Genomic DNA, 14,992 nt, shown 5'->3' with positions numbered 1-14,992 from the left:
ATTTCATCCTTAGGGAAGCCGAGGATGCACCATTCACAGACATAACGGACACCCTCTTTCCCCAGAGCGGGCCGGGAGGTTAATGAAATCTGTGAATGAGGGCCAGCTGTTCGCCAGTCCTTCATGCTTTATTGTGACCTGCTCAAAGCCACCACTTGTGGTGACTTGCAATTACATCAAAACCTGTCTTTGCAAAAGAAGATTAATCTATTTTGCCTTTCTGGCTGCAGGGAGAAACCTGAAATGAGAACACAAAAACTTTAAAACAATACCGAGAGAAAACTAGAGGCCCAGAGAAAACAGGGGACTGTCATTTTTTTTCTGGCTGTCCTCTAGCTCAAAGAACGTCATGTGTATTAAAGCCACTGACCGGTTCTCACATGCATGTGATGACTGTGTTCCCTGTGGGGTCACCAAACCTCCCCTTTGATGCTTCCGATGCCATTTTTTGGGTCCCCATCTTCACTTCTCTCCCCTCCTCTCAATTTTTCCTGTTTTCATGTGTTTCCTTTCGGTTTGTTCATTTTTACGGATCATCAAGTCAGCGAAGCTACGTAGCACCACTGCAGTATATGTGTGGGGAAAAGTGGTGGTGGTGGTGGGGATTATGGTGACCAGAAAACGTTTTGGAGGGAAGTGTGGACCTACATCAGGGTATGATGGGGTCGAAAACACCTTCAAAATAGGGCAAGCGCTGTGTGCGGAAAAGGCCCTAGACTGCATCACAGAGCAGAATCTAGCCTGGGTCAGAATAGAATGCAAGGGACAGGGAACATGTCTGCAGTAAACGTGTTCTGCCAGGCTCAGATTTTTATTATGGCTCTTTTATACACAACACGGTCTCCCAAGTCACCTTCCCAGCTGCACAAAGAACTTTAGCCTTTTATTATAGCTTTGGGGACCTGCTGGTCTTATATTATCAGAGAGAGTTTCCTCCTCTGGAGCTGGAAAAACTCCAAACCAGTTCCCCAAAGCGCTTGCGATGCGAACAGGCAAGGTCACCTTCTAACCTAGAAAGAAAACCTGAATGCTTTTTTTCGATTCCAAGTCACGCTGGCTCTTGTCCCACTTTTGAGTACACATTTATTCGGATTCCTTCGTGCTGCTGCTTCTTGGCGCATCGACCTCTTTCCTTCACTCCCAGATCAAGTTGGGTCAGGCAAGGAACGTGGATGAACATGAGTACACCTACGAAGCTGCCCTTACACCAAATCAGACCACCGATTCACCAAGGTCAGTATTGTATTATGCATTTAATTTATATACCGCCCTCCCCTGAAAGGCTCAGGACGGTGCACAACAAATATAAAACAGCACCAGTAATCATAACAATCATACAACAACCATCAGTAAACATGGCATCAATGAAAACATGGCATCATAAACATCATAAGCATGGCATCATAAATATAGCATCATTGTCTACTCAGACCGGTAGCCGCTTTCCAGGGACTCAATTCACCTCCATTACCACGTGATCCTTTTATGTGGATATGCCGGGGATCAAGCCTAGGACCTTTTGCATGCAAAGCAGGTGCTCTGCCACTGAGCCATGAACTCCCCTCAAATCTGAATGCGCACGAAGGTGCCTTATAGTGACTCAGACCACTCACTGGTCCGTAATGGTCAGTATTATCTACTCAGAATGGCAGCCGGTCTCTAGGAATGGGTCGCTCAGATCACCTACTACTTGATCCTTTTAAGATCCCAGGGACTGAATCTGGGATGTTCCACAGGCAAAGCAGAGGCTCTTCCAGGGAGCCATGGCCCATCCCCAAGTGTATGTTCTACATGGGAGGCATCTTCTACAAAGGACACACAAGGAATGTTCCACATGGCTGCACCAGGAAAAAGAAGCAACCTTAATTGCGTTAGCACTGCGGTAGGTGGGGGGGGGGGGGTGCTTAGATTATTTTGGAGGCAGCTGAGACCCAAGGAGGAATCCAGGCCCAATTCGGTCCACATTGCCATGTTCCAAATGACACCGTACTTTACTATCTTATCTAATTCAGAGAGTGCTGACTAGGAGCCAGCGGATAACTTGGAGATGAACGGAATGCTGCAGAAACCCTGCAGATGTGCCGGTTACGACGGCTGTTGGAACGCAGAAGCGAGATTGCTAATTAAAAAGCACTGTCTAAATTATCGACAGCACGCGAGGAAAGGAAGATACAACAGAGGACCTTGGTGCATGTCTTTAGGAAAGAAAAGAATGGGCTCTCAAAGGGAAGCGCCATGTGTGTCTGGTTTCAGACGCGTCTGGGTGACACATGTCAGAAAAAAGCAAGGGAACTGAACACATGGCCATTGGCAAACAGAGGAAAGTGAGGGTGGATGCATTTGGAAAAGCTGCATACCAGGTTCAATATTTTCCCTTTCTGATCTCTTGTAAAAGACAGCCCACCCCGGCTTTCCAGCTGTGTACGGAAAACCATTAAAGTTTTGACCATCTTAATGTCATTGAAAGGCAGGCAGAGAAGATTGTGTGTGACGGAGAGGGAAGGAGCACAGAGCCGTCCTGATACAGCAATGTGGAAGAAATTATCACACCAAACGACAAAGGGAATGGGAAAAATCACAGGCCCCAGAGCGTCACCCTTCTTCTTAACCAAGTTCGACTGCAGTGTCGCCCAATGCCAGTCGGCCACTTTGTCCGAAGCACTATCGAGTCTCTCCATCCTCACCCCCATACCTTGCACATCTGGTTGGCTATCTGCAGAAATGTCTAGAACGAAAAGGACCTCTCCCTGCGCACGGCAGGCGGGTGTAGTTTCGAGCCAAGAGTAGCACAAATGGAAAGTTGAGTGAGGCGAGAAATAGCGGTGGATTCATCAGCCGGCCCTGCAGCGAGAGTCGGAAACTTTTCAGGGCTATTTTGGTGAATTGCTCCTATTTAACCATTATGTGTCCGTACTCACTCAGATCGTCGAGCTCCGTGCTGTCTTGTCTGAGATCTGAAAAGTAAAATGCCAAATGCGCACGCAGGCAATATCAGGGAAAGGCCTGTGTGCTCTGATACTGGCCCTCCGGAGTGACTGGTTGGCCACTGTGTGGGACAGGGTGCTGGTTTAGACCCATAGGTGTCAAACTCGGGCCCTCCAGATGTTCATGGACTACAATTCCCAGCAGCCCCTGCTAGCATGGCCAATTGGCCTTGCTGGCATGGGGTGATGGGAATCGTAGTCCATGAACACCTGGAGGGCCTGAGTTTAACATTTTGCTCTGATCCAGCGCGACTCTTCTTCTTACGAGTTGCAACAGCTCTCCAAGTTTCCAGTAGAGAAATGTCTTCCCCAGCACCCAGTTCTTTAAGTAGAGACCTCAGGAATTGAATCCAGGACTTTATGCATGCAAAACAGATACACCATTAAGTTTCATGCCCTCTGCTTCAGAACATGACCACCAAGAGAACCATCAAACAGAGCCCAGGGAGCCAAATGCACAGCATATTGAACTAATAGTTAATTCCACAGCGAGGGGATTAGAAGTGTAATTATCAACAGTCTATGGAAGTTTCAGCTACGCAGAATGGAATTAGGATTGGTTTCCATTAAGGCTGTGAGCTTTAAATGGGTGGTAAATCCACTAAAGGTTTTCCCAGGTCCAGTTTTAATTGTCAAGGGCAAAATCTGAAAACTGGTTCGCTAAGAGATACCCTATTTTTGAAACATTTGCTAAAGCTCTTCTGGAAGATTGCAGTTAACAGGAAATGAATGAAAGACCAGAAGACTTTCTCTTTTAATTTTAATGATGTAGAAATGAGACGGCCGTAGCAACAGTTTAGTGAATGATTCCCCCTTCCTTTGCTTTTTAAACCATAAATTGCAGGGGGGGGGGGGGCTAATACTGGGGAAGCTTTGGCACAGAGGGAAGAAAGTCTGAGCCCTTTCCTCCATGCTGTGTTCCTATGCTCAGTGGTCCCCTGCCAACCACAACTGCTGTGTGCCTCTCAGAAATACCCACGCAGGCATTCCTAAAGTAAACACAAACCTTATACAGGGTCTATCAAAACTTGTGGTTCATCAAAATCAGTCTTTTCTGGCCAGTAGCAGCCCTCCAGAGTGTCAGTCAGAAGTCTTCCACATCACCTATCTGATCCTTTTTTTAATGGGAGATGCTGGGAATCGAACCTGAGACTTTTCGTGGGCAGAGCAAATGCTCTGCCAGTCCCCCTCCCAGTGGTATTTGTACGTTTTCGCCTGCAGGAAAAAACCACAGGAGGGATGGAGGGAGGGAAGGCCGGGTTTATTTTGGCACTTTGCTGCAACACTTTTCCTGTGAGGAGATACAAACGGCGATATGCGCGGAGATATTGTAAAACCTTTACTTTCTCGGTTGCTAGAAAGCAGGGTGGGTTTGAAGGCAAGGGGCAGGGAAAACCCAGACCCATCCTGACGGAAGGAATTTATTCCTTCTACCTCATAAGAAAGCCTGGGAAAAAAACCCAGTTCTTGTGGTTTCTTGAAATTGGATGCAGATATCTAGATATCTGAAAAGAAAATTAATGCCCAGCTGATGCTTGGAATTTAACGTGGGCTACTCAGACTTTCCTGCCAGGGTCTAGGAATTTTAAATGGTTTGCCAGACCTGGTGTGACTTGAAAAGTTGCTGTGTGATGCCGTTCTGGAAGACCCGCACGAAAACAAAGTGATGCGCTTGGGACTGGCACTGGCTGACTCTTCCCAAACACAGTGGAAGTGGTCTCTGCTTTGAGGCCGCCCTGGCGGAGGTTTTACTATAGCAGTAATGTATTTGGAAGTAATTAGTTGATCGCCCCGCACTTTGGAACGGGAGGTGCCCACAAGCAACTACCTGCCATGTCCTTTGGCTTTGCCAAAGAGTTGCTACATGCTGGGAGAAATCACTCCTGTGACCCAAAGGCAGCAGGAGTATTTTCCCAAGATATTTTCACGCTTCAACAGGGAAGCTTCCTGCTCTTCTGACTGACATTTTCTTCAAAAGCCTGCAGGTTGGCATGGAGAGAGGGGCTGTTTAAACCCTTCTGCACCCTGATGTCCCCACTAAAAATCAACACCCACGCTCACCCCAAAGCTGCTTTCCCCCGACTGAACCAATGAAGCTGCGTCCGGCTGAGTCAGATCTTCGGTCCATCATCTACTCAGACTGGCAGCCCCTCTTCCAAGTCTTAGGTGAGGGTTTTCTACATCACCTGTTACCTGGTCCTTTTAACTGGAGAGGCCGGGGATAGTACCTGGGACCTTCAGAGGTTCTTCCACTGAGCCATAGCTCCTCTTTACAGGAGGGATTTTTAAGAGGGCGAAGAGGGACAGTAAGCCATGCCGGTCTACCCCTTTAAATCAATCACACCTGTATCCATGAATCGTTAGGCATTTAGTTGTTTATTCTGCCGGTCTTTGCACTAGGCAGGTTTGTCTGAACAGAAGAAGAAGAGTTTGGATTTATACCCCACCTTTCTCTCCTGTAAGGAGACTCGAGGTGGCTTAGTCCATGGAATTGTAGTCCATGAACACCTGGAGGACCATGGGTTCGCCACCATGGTCCTAAGGCAATTCAAACGCTCTGAGCAGACCATTACTTAGCCAACCTGCACCCATCCCAGAAATCAAGAGAATAGCTCAGGACTTCTCTTGGGTCCTGCCGACTCATCAAGTCTCTCCTGCCTTTCTATTCAAACCCTGGAAAAGCAATCAATTCTTTGTCTCTGGCTTTCCTGTCAGCTTTTCTCTCATCCCGCCTCAAGACCATTTTAGGGTATAAACATTGGTCCTTTGGCCATTGTATTCTGGATCTGTCTCTTTAGTTTGGAGACGTCTGAGGGGGGATATGACTGAAGTCTATAGAATTATGCATGGGGTAGAAAATGTCGACAGAGAGAATTTTTTCTCTCTTTCTCACAATGCTAAAACCAGGGGGCATACATTGAAACTGCTGGGGGGAAGAATTAGGACTAATTGAAGGAAAATTTTCTTCACGCAACATGTGATCGGTGTTTGGAATACGCTACCACAGGAGGGGGTGATGGCCACTAACCTGGATAGCTTTAAAGGGGGCTTGGACAGATATATGGAGAAGTTGATCTCTGGCTACCAATCTTGTTCCTCCTTGATCTGAGACAGCAAATGCCTTAGCAGACCAGGTGCTCAGGAGCAGCAGCAGCTGCAGAAGGCCATTGCTTTTACATCCTGCAGGTGAGCTCCCAAAGACACCTGGTGGGCCACTGTGAGTAGCAGAGTGCTGGACTAGATGGACTCTGGTCTGATCCAGCAGGCTCTTTCTTCTGTTCTTATGTCCGCACTGCTCCATTTGCGTGTGGACCATTCCCTTTAATGGTCCACACTGGAAATGCTCCTGGAAATGCTTATTTTTCTCTTCAGCTCTTTTCCTGAATGTCCCTTCAGACAACTGTCACCCGTCCCTGAAACTCTATCCAACTGCCTTCCTTTTTTCTTACATACTTTGTGTACACATGCTTGAAATATGTTTCTTGATTTGCTGTTTTTATTCTTTAATGTTTAAGAAAAGTATATAGCCACCTCTCTAGAATCCCGCTCAACAGAGCCCTGATTCTCTTCAGCACCTCTCGACAAATTTTTACTTATGGAAGGGAGAAAACTCCCTTGTGGGAGTTCCCACCTTCCTGACCCTGCAAGGGTCCTGGGCCTTTAACAAGAGTATGGCAAGCAGACATTCACCAGGTAAAGCTTTTTCCAGCTCAAAGGCAATTGAACCATGGCAGGGGGACCAGGGGGGCAAATTCTGGGGAAAGGGGCTGCAGTCTAACAAAGTGATGCCTTCTGGAATTGATATGGATGGTAGGAGAATGAACTTAGGCCACGGTGGGCCATCCTGGCTGTGATGCTGAAGAAAACCTCACCTGTTGAATATCTGCCCAGTTGCTGAAGGCACAGCTACCTTCTACACTCCTACCACAAAAGCAAACATTTGTCTATGGCTCTTCCCTCCACAGCCCTCTCTCTCTCCTCTTGTCCCATCAGGAGACCCCCAAAAGTCTGGGTTTGGGCAGGGGCAGTGGTGGGATTCAGCCTATTCGCACCTATTCGGTAGAACCGGTAGCTAATTTTTTTGTCCAGTTCAGAGAACCGGTGTAATCCCACCACTGAGTCCTTTTCGAACCGGTTGTTAAATTATTTGAATCCTATCACTGTTCAGGGGGTTGGAAACTATACAGCCAGTGAATATCCATCCTGCCGTTCCTGCTCTAGGGAAGAAAGGTTGTGGTTTGCAACCCAGGACAGCTGGCGGCAGGCTTGCCTGCTGCAGCTAGGCCAGCTTTGGTCACCAATGGCAACCAGACAAGCCTCGACTCACGCTCTCTTTTGGAGGGCATAAAAAATAAATACGGCAGCCTTATTACAGTCCTGTGTCGCCTTTCTTTCTTTCTTTCTTTCTTTCTTTCTTTCTTTCTTTCTTTCTTTCTTTCTTTCTTTCTTTCTTTCTTTCTTTCTTTCTTTCTTTCTTTCTTTCTTTCTTTCTTTCTTTCTTTCTTTCTTTCTTTCTTTCTTTCTTTGAAAGTAAGAAGAAAGAAAAGTTGCTTTTGCCACCAAAAGGGACACTTTATCCAGGTTCGGCTGCGTCCCCATGTTGACCAAATGGGTCATGTGTATATGTTTCCCATTTCCTTCCTTGTGCCTACTTTCCTGTGAGGCTGAAGTGCCGAAGCAGGTCATCAGAGTGCCACCCCCACCCCCCTCTCAACATTAGTCCATCTCATTTTCAGTCGTTGGAACCTCACTGTGGCTCACCGTCTCTCTTGACTCTAACAGTCGCTTGCAGGGTGCCCGTCTCGGTGTCCAACCCGCCTCAAGGTCAGGCGTTCCAGTCTGCACCTAAGTCTGCCAGCCGGTCTCCAGGCACTTGGCCCTGTTTTTCTGCCTTTCTCGATCACTATACCTGCCTGTCCAATCTCTGTGCTTTCAGCGCAAGCACTTCTGTCTGTCCCTCAGTCACAGTGGTGTCTTTTAATAGTAGTTGGCAGACAGTGAAAGGGAAACTCCCAAAGTTTCTCCCACGGAAGCTCACTGAGTGACCACAGGTCAGTCACATAATCTCAGGGTGGCCTACCTCACAGGGTTGTTGAGAGGATAAAACAGAGAATGAAGTAAGCCACTTTGAGTCCCCACTGGGGAAGAAGACAGGTTATAAATGAAGTAAATGAAATTCACTATTGATCTTGGGCTCAATAGGGCTTAGGAGAGACTTTAGTCTCATGCAATTTATAGACTCATCTTCCTTTGCCATTTGCCAGACAATTTTATTTAGGACCACATTAGACTCATTTAGCTTTTATTTACTGGCAGACCTAATTAAAGTGTGGCCTTTCGGTGTTTTTAGAATAGTCTTATTTATATTTTAAACCGCCTCGAGTTCCACAAGGTAGCTAAACGTTTTACACACTGAGAAAACGTCCGGTGCATAATTTACTCAGATTCTAACTGAGATTTTTTTAACTGTAAATATTTTGAGACAAGTAACGTATGAAAATGTTTCGTGTAGTTAATTAATTATATATTAGTGTTTTTATGTGTTTACTCTGCTTCTCAATCGCCCATAGGCCATAACAAAGATTGAACTGAACTTTTAAAAATAAATAGTTAAGCAGATTTCAACACCCTTGGCTTCCTCTTTTGTCCAGATCTTGGTTTCGTCTGTTCTCTGCAGTTTAACCCAACAGCTCTATTTCATGTGTGATCGTCCACGTGCAGGAAAATCATGGGATAACTAATATTGTGTGTCACATGGCATGAGGCGTAACAGTGACCGCAGTGTCCATGATACATGACTGCCTGTCATGACACTCCAGTAACAGAAGAACGGGCCCTCAGTCACCTGAGAGGTAGGTTTATGTGGAAAACCAAGGATGCTTTCAAAGGTGCCCGACCCGCTGTGAACCTTTTAGATGATCCAGTCCCACACAGATTCCCTTCATATTGACTGCTAAAGTCTAACACATGATATTGAAAATATCAGGTCATTTTCAGCCGATATTTATCGTTGATGAAGGTATGTCCCAGCCACAATGGGTTGGTGCCAAGCAGCGAAAGATGTTGTGAGTGCCACAAACTCATTTAACACCACATGTCACTAAATATGCTCAGTGATTCTGGTCATCGTCTATATTCAGCTCTGACTGAAGCACGCACCAACCAAGCAGAAGTGCCAGAAAATTCAGAAAAACCCGCAAAACGTGCTTTGAGTCCCGTACAAAACCCACATTCACCACCAAGCACACATGGTCTTTGCGACCAGCCTCAGTTGCCGCTGTCACGCTCTCAAGGTGTCCTTGAGACGCGCTTTTTTTTACACACAGCAAACATGTTCAAAGTCACTGTCTGTCAGGCGTGTGACCATTTAGCACCTCTGTCACATTGGGGCAGTTCCTTCCTTCCCATAAGCCCTGGTTCCCTAGTCATGATCACAACTGAGCCACGAAATTTGGAATTCACATAAAGAAAAAACACTCTTTCGCCCACCCACCCCCTCCCAATTATACAGCCGGTGGCACAAAAGTGCGCTCTGCCAACAGCTAATCGGTTTTAATCCGTGTCAAGCACACAGTGCAAGTGACTCCCTCCCACCCGTCCCAGTTTCACATACTGTGTCTTCTTTTCACTGTGTCTTTCGGTGCCCCTGTCATCTGCAGCCGGGTGCCCGGCAGTCAGTTGGCATGGTCCCCTCGTCCCTCTTCCCCAGCCAGCCCAGCTGCAAAGTGTAACAAGTTCACACTCACCTTCTCCAAGGTCTCTCCAGCCGTGCTTGGGGCATCGTCGGCAGGAACTCCTCTCCAGGCAAAGCAGCAGATCACAGCTTGGACGAGCCCAGCGCGCTTCTCTTCCTCTGCTCGCCCAGGCAACTGGGGCGGAGATGTTATGAGCGGAGGTGGGAGCAAAGTCAGCTCCGAGGCACCACCTGGTGGCTGCACGAGCGTCCGCAGGCACAAAAGCATGGCTATCCTGCCACAGGTTGCATTGCCGCCTCAGATGTTACGCGTGTCTGTCACGTAAGTTGGGACAATACTTGTTCTCTTCTGCTATGTATTGGGAGGGAAATGAGCACGGGCATTCTCTCCCCATGCACCCATGGACATCCACCCGTGGCAAGAAAAAGAAGGCGATGATTTTGGATTTATATCCCACCTTTCTCTCCTGTAAGGAGACTCAAGGTGGCTTACAAGCTCCTTTCCCTTCCTCTTTCCACAACAGGCACCCGGTGAGGTAGGTGGGGCTGAGAGAATTCAGAGACAACTGTGACTAAGCCAAGGTCATCCAGCAGGAATGTAGGAGCACAGAAACACCTCTGGTTCACCAGATAAGCCTCTGACACTCAGATGGAGGAGTGGCGAATCAAATCCCAGTTCTCCAGATTAGAATCCACCTGCTCTTAACCACTGCACCACGCTGGCTCTGTTCAGAGGACAGACTTAATAGACCACATCGTGAGAAGGCTGCCAGGGCATAAACATGTCAAAACTGCTGTATCGTGGGGATTTTATGGGTCTTCTGCAGCTTGAGGTATTTTAGAGCCTCGAAAGGTCTTAATCTCTTCCGTGATCCTCAGTGTGTTTTCCTGATGCCCACTTTGCTCCTCCTTCACGTCCTGGGTCTCTTACCTCAAGTAAAGAGCCAGTCCAGATTTACTGTCTATGTTTTCCTTACCCCGCCCTTCCCACGAGGAGCCCAAGGTGGCCTATTTCATTCTCACCTGTTCTGTTCTCTCATATTCCTAATGGCGGCCGCTTTTATGCGTAGGGGCACAAACGGTGGTAGCTAGGAAAATTGAGCCGGGACAAAGATCACGGGTTTTGCGCCTACCCCGGCATATGGGCGAAGCCCTCCCCTTCCCACCATGACTGTTGCCATCGCATTATAGAACATGCTTTAACTTACGTAGATCCCTACGGAACACCCCGGTGCTCCCTAGTTTAAACATGCTGAAAGTGATGCTATTTTTTTGGAGATCGCCCTGAGCAGCATCTTTAATGTTTAAACTAAGAAGAGCTGCGAATTCTCTTTAGGGTATTCACCCGCTTAAAAGGGGCTGGGCTCTCTGGATTTTAAACAACGGTATGAAAGTGATGCTGTTATTTCGGTTCTAATTCCACCACATCCACTAAACAACACCGTTGTCCAAGATTTCGGGGATTTGTTGTATTGAGTTTTCTGTTTAAAAATCGGCTGTGAGTGCACTTAGTGGATGCTTTATTTCGACATCTTTAAGGGTGTATCACGGTGGTATCTTCAGGGTATCAGAGAAGTCTGTGGTATACGCTGTGATCCCGAACTTCTCTTATAACGAACTTCTCCTGTGATACACTCTGAAGATGCACCAGCCACAGGCGAAATGAAGCGATTAAAGGAACAAGATCTACCCAGACCATGGCCACACGGCGCAAAACCACAATCGGACAGACTCTGGTTGGCGAAAGCGCTGTAATACTTTCGTATTTTTTTTTTTTTTTTTAATCTAGGGGCCCAGATTCTCCACCTTTAAAATCCCACTCAAAGGGGTTGGTTAAGAATCAGGAAAGGCCTTGAGAGGGTGCTTGTCAGAGCAATGTTAAGATAACAGTACCAGAATTTTAGGCTTTATCTTTTGAAGACTATCCTGATTATACCACCAGGTTCAGTGAGGAGTTTGGTGATTCAGGGGTCCAAAGTTATGGACCTTCAAAGGTAGCCCATCTACCGGTGGCTCCCATTGGAAACAATGGGGATGAACCTCCTTTGAGGTCCATAACTTTAATAGCCCCTAGGCTGCTGCTCTAAACCTGGAGGTAGTATCAAGAGTGTCCTTATATGATACCACCTAGGTTTGGTAGGGTTTGGGATTCGAGTTGAAGTTGCTGGACCTCAAAATGAAAAATAGCCCATCTGCTAGCTGGCTCCCATTGGAAACAATGGAGGATGGGAGTCTGTACAGAGTCCATAACTTTGGATGCCCCTGAACCGTTCATAACGGCTTTGATATCATCAAGGGGAGTCCTGACGATAAAGCACGAAATTTTGGTGCCACCCCAGCCTAAAGCACAATATATACCAGACCAAGTGGAAAAAACAGTAAAAAATACGAAGCTTCAAACGAACCCTGCAGATTTTACCGCCACAAGTGGCACCGGGGGCGCTTGTCCCGGATATTGTCCCATATTGCTTCCTTGCAGGCTTTTGCAGTATGAAGTAGGGAAAATTGAGCCCGGGACAATCTGAGTTTTATACTGCATATGGGCAGCCCCTTCCCACCATGACCAAACACCATCACATTATAGAACATGCCCCAACACATGAATCTGAACACACCCAGTGCCCCCCCCCTTAGTTTAAACAACATTGAAAGTGATGCTATTTTTGAGCATCTACCTTGAAACAGTATCACTTTTAATGTTGTTTAAACTAGAGTATCTTTCAGATTCTCCTTTAAATTCACCTTAAAGAGAGACTCTGGCTCTCTAGTTTAAACAACATTGGAAAGTGATGCTGTTTCAGGGTAGATTTCCACCCATCCACCCTGCAAACAGCACCATTGTCAGTTATTGTTGTGGGTTTTCTAAGCTGCATCCGGGTTGTGGTCTGGTAGATCTTGTGGCTGGTATCTTCAGAGGAGCTCAGAGTGTTTAGGTTTCAGAGGGTGTATTACAGAGAGAAGTCTGTTATACACTGTGTCCAGACTTTCTTATAACAGACTTCTCCCCTGTGATACACCTCTGAAGATGCCAGCCACAGAGGCAGGTGAAACGTTAGGAACAAGATCTACTCAGACCATACACAGCCTGTAAAACCCACAACAATCAGTTGAATCTGGTTGTGAAAGCCTTCAACAATACTTTCAATGTTTTTTTATCAGAGTTTCAGATTCTCCCTTTAAATCCACTCCAAAGGGGTGGATTTAAAGAGAGAACTGGGAAAATTTGAGGGTGCTTGTCAGGAGAGAGCAATGTTTAAGATAACAGTACCAGAATTTTAGGCTATCTTTAGGAGACTATCTTGAGAATACTCCAGGTTTAGTGAAGTTTGTCTAGGGGTCCAGTTATGGACTCCTTCAAAGGGTAGCCCCATCTACTATTAGCTCCTACTGGAAACAATGGGGATGGAGACTCCTCCTTTGGGGGTCCATAACTTTGGACCCCTGAACCAAAACCTTCACCAAACCTGTGGTAATTAGAAGGAGACTATCCTTATGATACCACCTAGGTTTAGTGAAGTTTGATTCAGGTGGCTCAAAGTTATGGACCCTCAAAATGATAGCCCCATCTGCTATTAGCTCCCATTGGAAACAATGGAGGATGGGGTCACCCCCTTTGGGGGTCCATAACTTTGGACCCCCTGAACCAAACTTCACCAAACTTGGCTGATATCATCAGGAGAGTCACATGACGATAGCCTGAAATTTTGGTGCCACTAGCCTAAAAACTGTGCCTCCTGCAGACCAAAATTGGAAAAAACAGTAAAAAATACAGAAAGCTTCAAACGAACCTGCAATTTTTCCGCCCACCACAAGGTGGCACCCGGGGCGCTTGTCCCCGGATGTCCCCATGGTAGCTACGCCTGTGGGCACAAGAACATTTCACGTTAGGCACAAGAATGCTTTCTTTTCTGCGTCACGCTGAGGTGTCTAGTTTAACCTTTCCTCAGCATCATGCCTGTTTGGTCCTTCAGCCACAATTCTAAATGCTGAGCAAGAGTTTTGACGGGTTATTCGTTTGGGGGTAAAAGGCACTCTGCACATGCTCAGGGTACAGGGACGGCTTTAAGCAGATTGGACCAGTTGCTCCCAATTGGCCCTGCACCTAATGGGGCTCTGCAGGTAAGATAATCTACTCTTGTGTCGTCAAAGCCCCATTTGCATCGTGGGTGTCAAGCATACAGCCCGGGCCCGATCGAGCCCCTTTTTGGCTTTCATCTGCCCTGAGCTTTTTTAGTGCTGGCCAGGCCAAGCCCAGCCCACCTGCAACGTCCACGTGGACTTGGGAAATGCTGCTGGGCACAGTGCAATGCTGGACCCAGGCCAGATCGAGACCTCAGTTCAAATCTGGGCTCAACCTGTACAGGGATGAAAAAGCTCAGGCCAGATAAGAGTCCTCAAGGGCTCCAATTAGACCCGTGGCGACATGTCTGACAACAACTATTGCAGATGTTTATTGTGACAACAACTATTGCAGATGTATTGCAAGCTATTGCAGATGTTTATTGTGGACCTGGCATGCTGCAATTTCTTTTCTTCCAATTGGGCAGTTCCTAAGGCCGGCCCTGTCGGGACACATTGTTTTATAGACAGAACTTGCGCCAAGGTGACTTGGCAGCAGATGATTCAAAGCCCGTGCCCAGTTGAGTGAAGCGGGGTCTTCATTTATCTTCTGTCCCCCTCCTCTCTCCCCAGCCGCGGTTTACTCCTGAGACAAACTTCCCATCCCAGAGAGAAGGCAATCCCCAAACAGTACAAGTAGGGGACCAGCAAGGACATCTCATTGCCCCTTCCTCAACTACTTCCTTCTTCCCACCCACCTGACAACCTACCTGTATCTCTCCCCCCCACCCCCACCCTGGCACCTCAATCTTCACCTTTTCCTTCTTCTCTCTCCCTGACAGCCTTTGTCCGGGAAAACTATGGTCCTGTAGCAACAGGCTGGGCCCGAGCCCCATGGCATGGTGGAAAACCCACAAGAGGCAGGTTATCTCATGTTACTCTGTGTACCCTCCCAACACAATTTCCTCTCTCCCTCCTATTGGCAACTCCTGTCTCCTCACTTTCCCCTGCTTCCTTCTCTCCTTCCAAAACCACCAACCTCCCTCCCTACCTTTTATCTCCCTTCCAGCTTTAGTTATACCTATTATTCATTTGTTTCCTTTGCACCCAAAGTGGCCATTTTCTTCCGGAGATCAGATGTAATAGCTGGAGATCTCCAGTCACCCCCACCCCCCCACCACCCCGGGAGATTGGCAACTCTACCAACAGTCCTAGTTTCCCCTGGCCCAGTATGACACTGCCAAAGTACAAACTC

At 47.2% G+C, this 14,992-nt stretch overlaps 2 protein-coding genes across 4 annotated transcripts in view; one reads left to right on the top strand and one right to left on the bottom strand.

The window, feature by feature from the left end:
• The window catches only part of AP5Z1 (adaptor related protein complex 5 subunit zeta 1), a 67,991-nt gene extending 58,113 nt beyond the window's left edge, over positions 1-9,878 (top strand). The window contains exons 18-19 of the transcript XR_007244373.1: positions 8,636-8,836; positions 9,741-9,878. The gene's annotated coding sequence lies outside the window, so the exon portion shown is untranslated. The remainder of the gene's footprint in view (positions 1-8,635; positions 8,837-9,740) is intronic.
• RADIL (Rap associating with DIL domain) overlaps positions 1-14,992 on the bottom strand; it is an 81,925-nt gene that overhangs the window by 40,004 nt on the left and 26,929 nt on the right. For 2 of the 3 annotated variants that reach the window (XM_048495258.1, XM_048495260.1), the window contains exon 1: positions 9,731-9,842. The exons of the other annotated variant lie outside the window; for it this stretch is intronic. The gene's annotated coding sequence lies outside the window, so the exon portion shown is untranslated. Of the gene's footprint in view, positions 1-9,730; positions 9,843-14,992 lie in introns of those variants that run through there. 3 annotated transcript variants of the gene reach the window in all.

Source organism: Sphaerodactylus townsendi, linkage group LG04, assembly GCF_021028975.2.
Source record: "Sphaerodactylus townsendi isolate TG3544 linkage group LG04, MPM_Stown_v2.3, whole genome shotgun sequence".
In the NCBI taxonomy this organism is placed as follows: Eukaryota; Metazoa; Chordata; class Lepidosauria; order Squamata; family Sphaerodactylidae; genus Sphaerodactylus; species Sphaerodactylus townsendi.
This window is presented reverse-complemented; position numbering and strand designations above follow the sequence as displayed.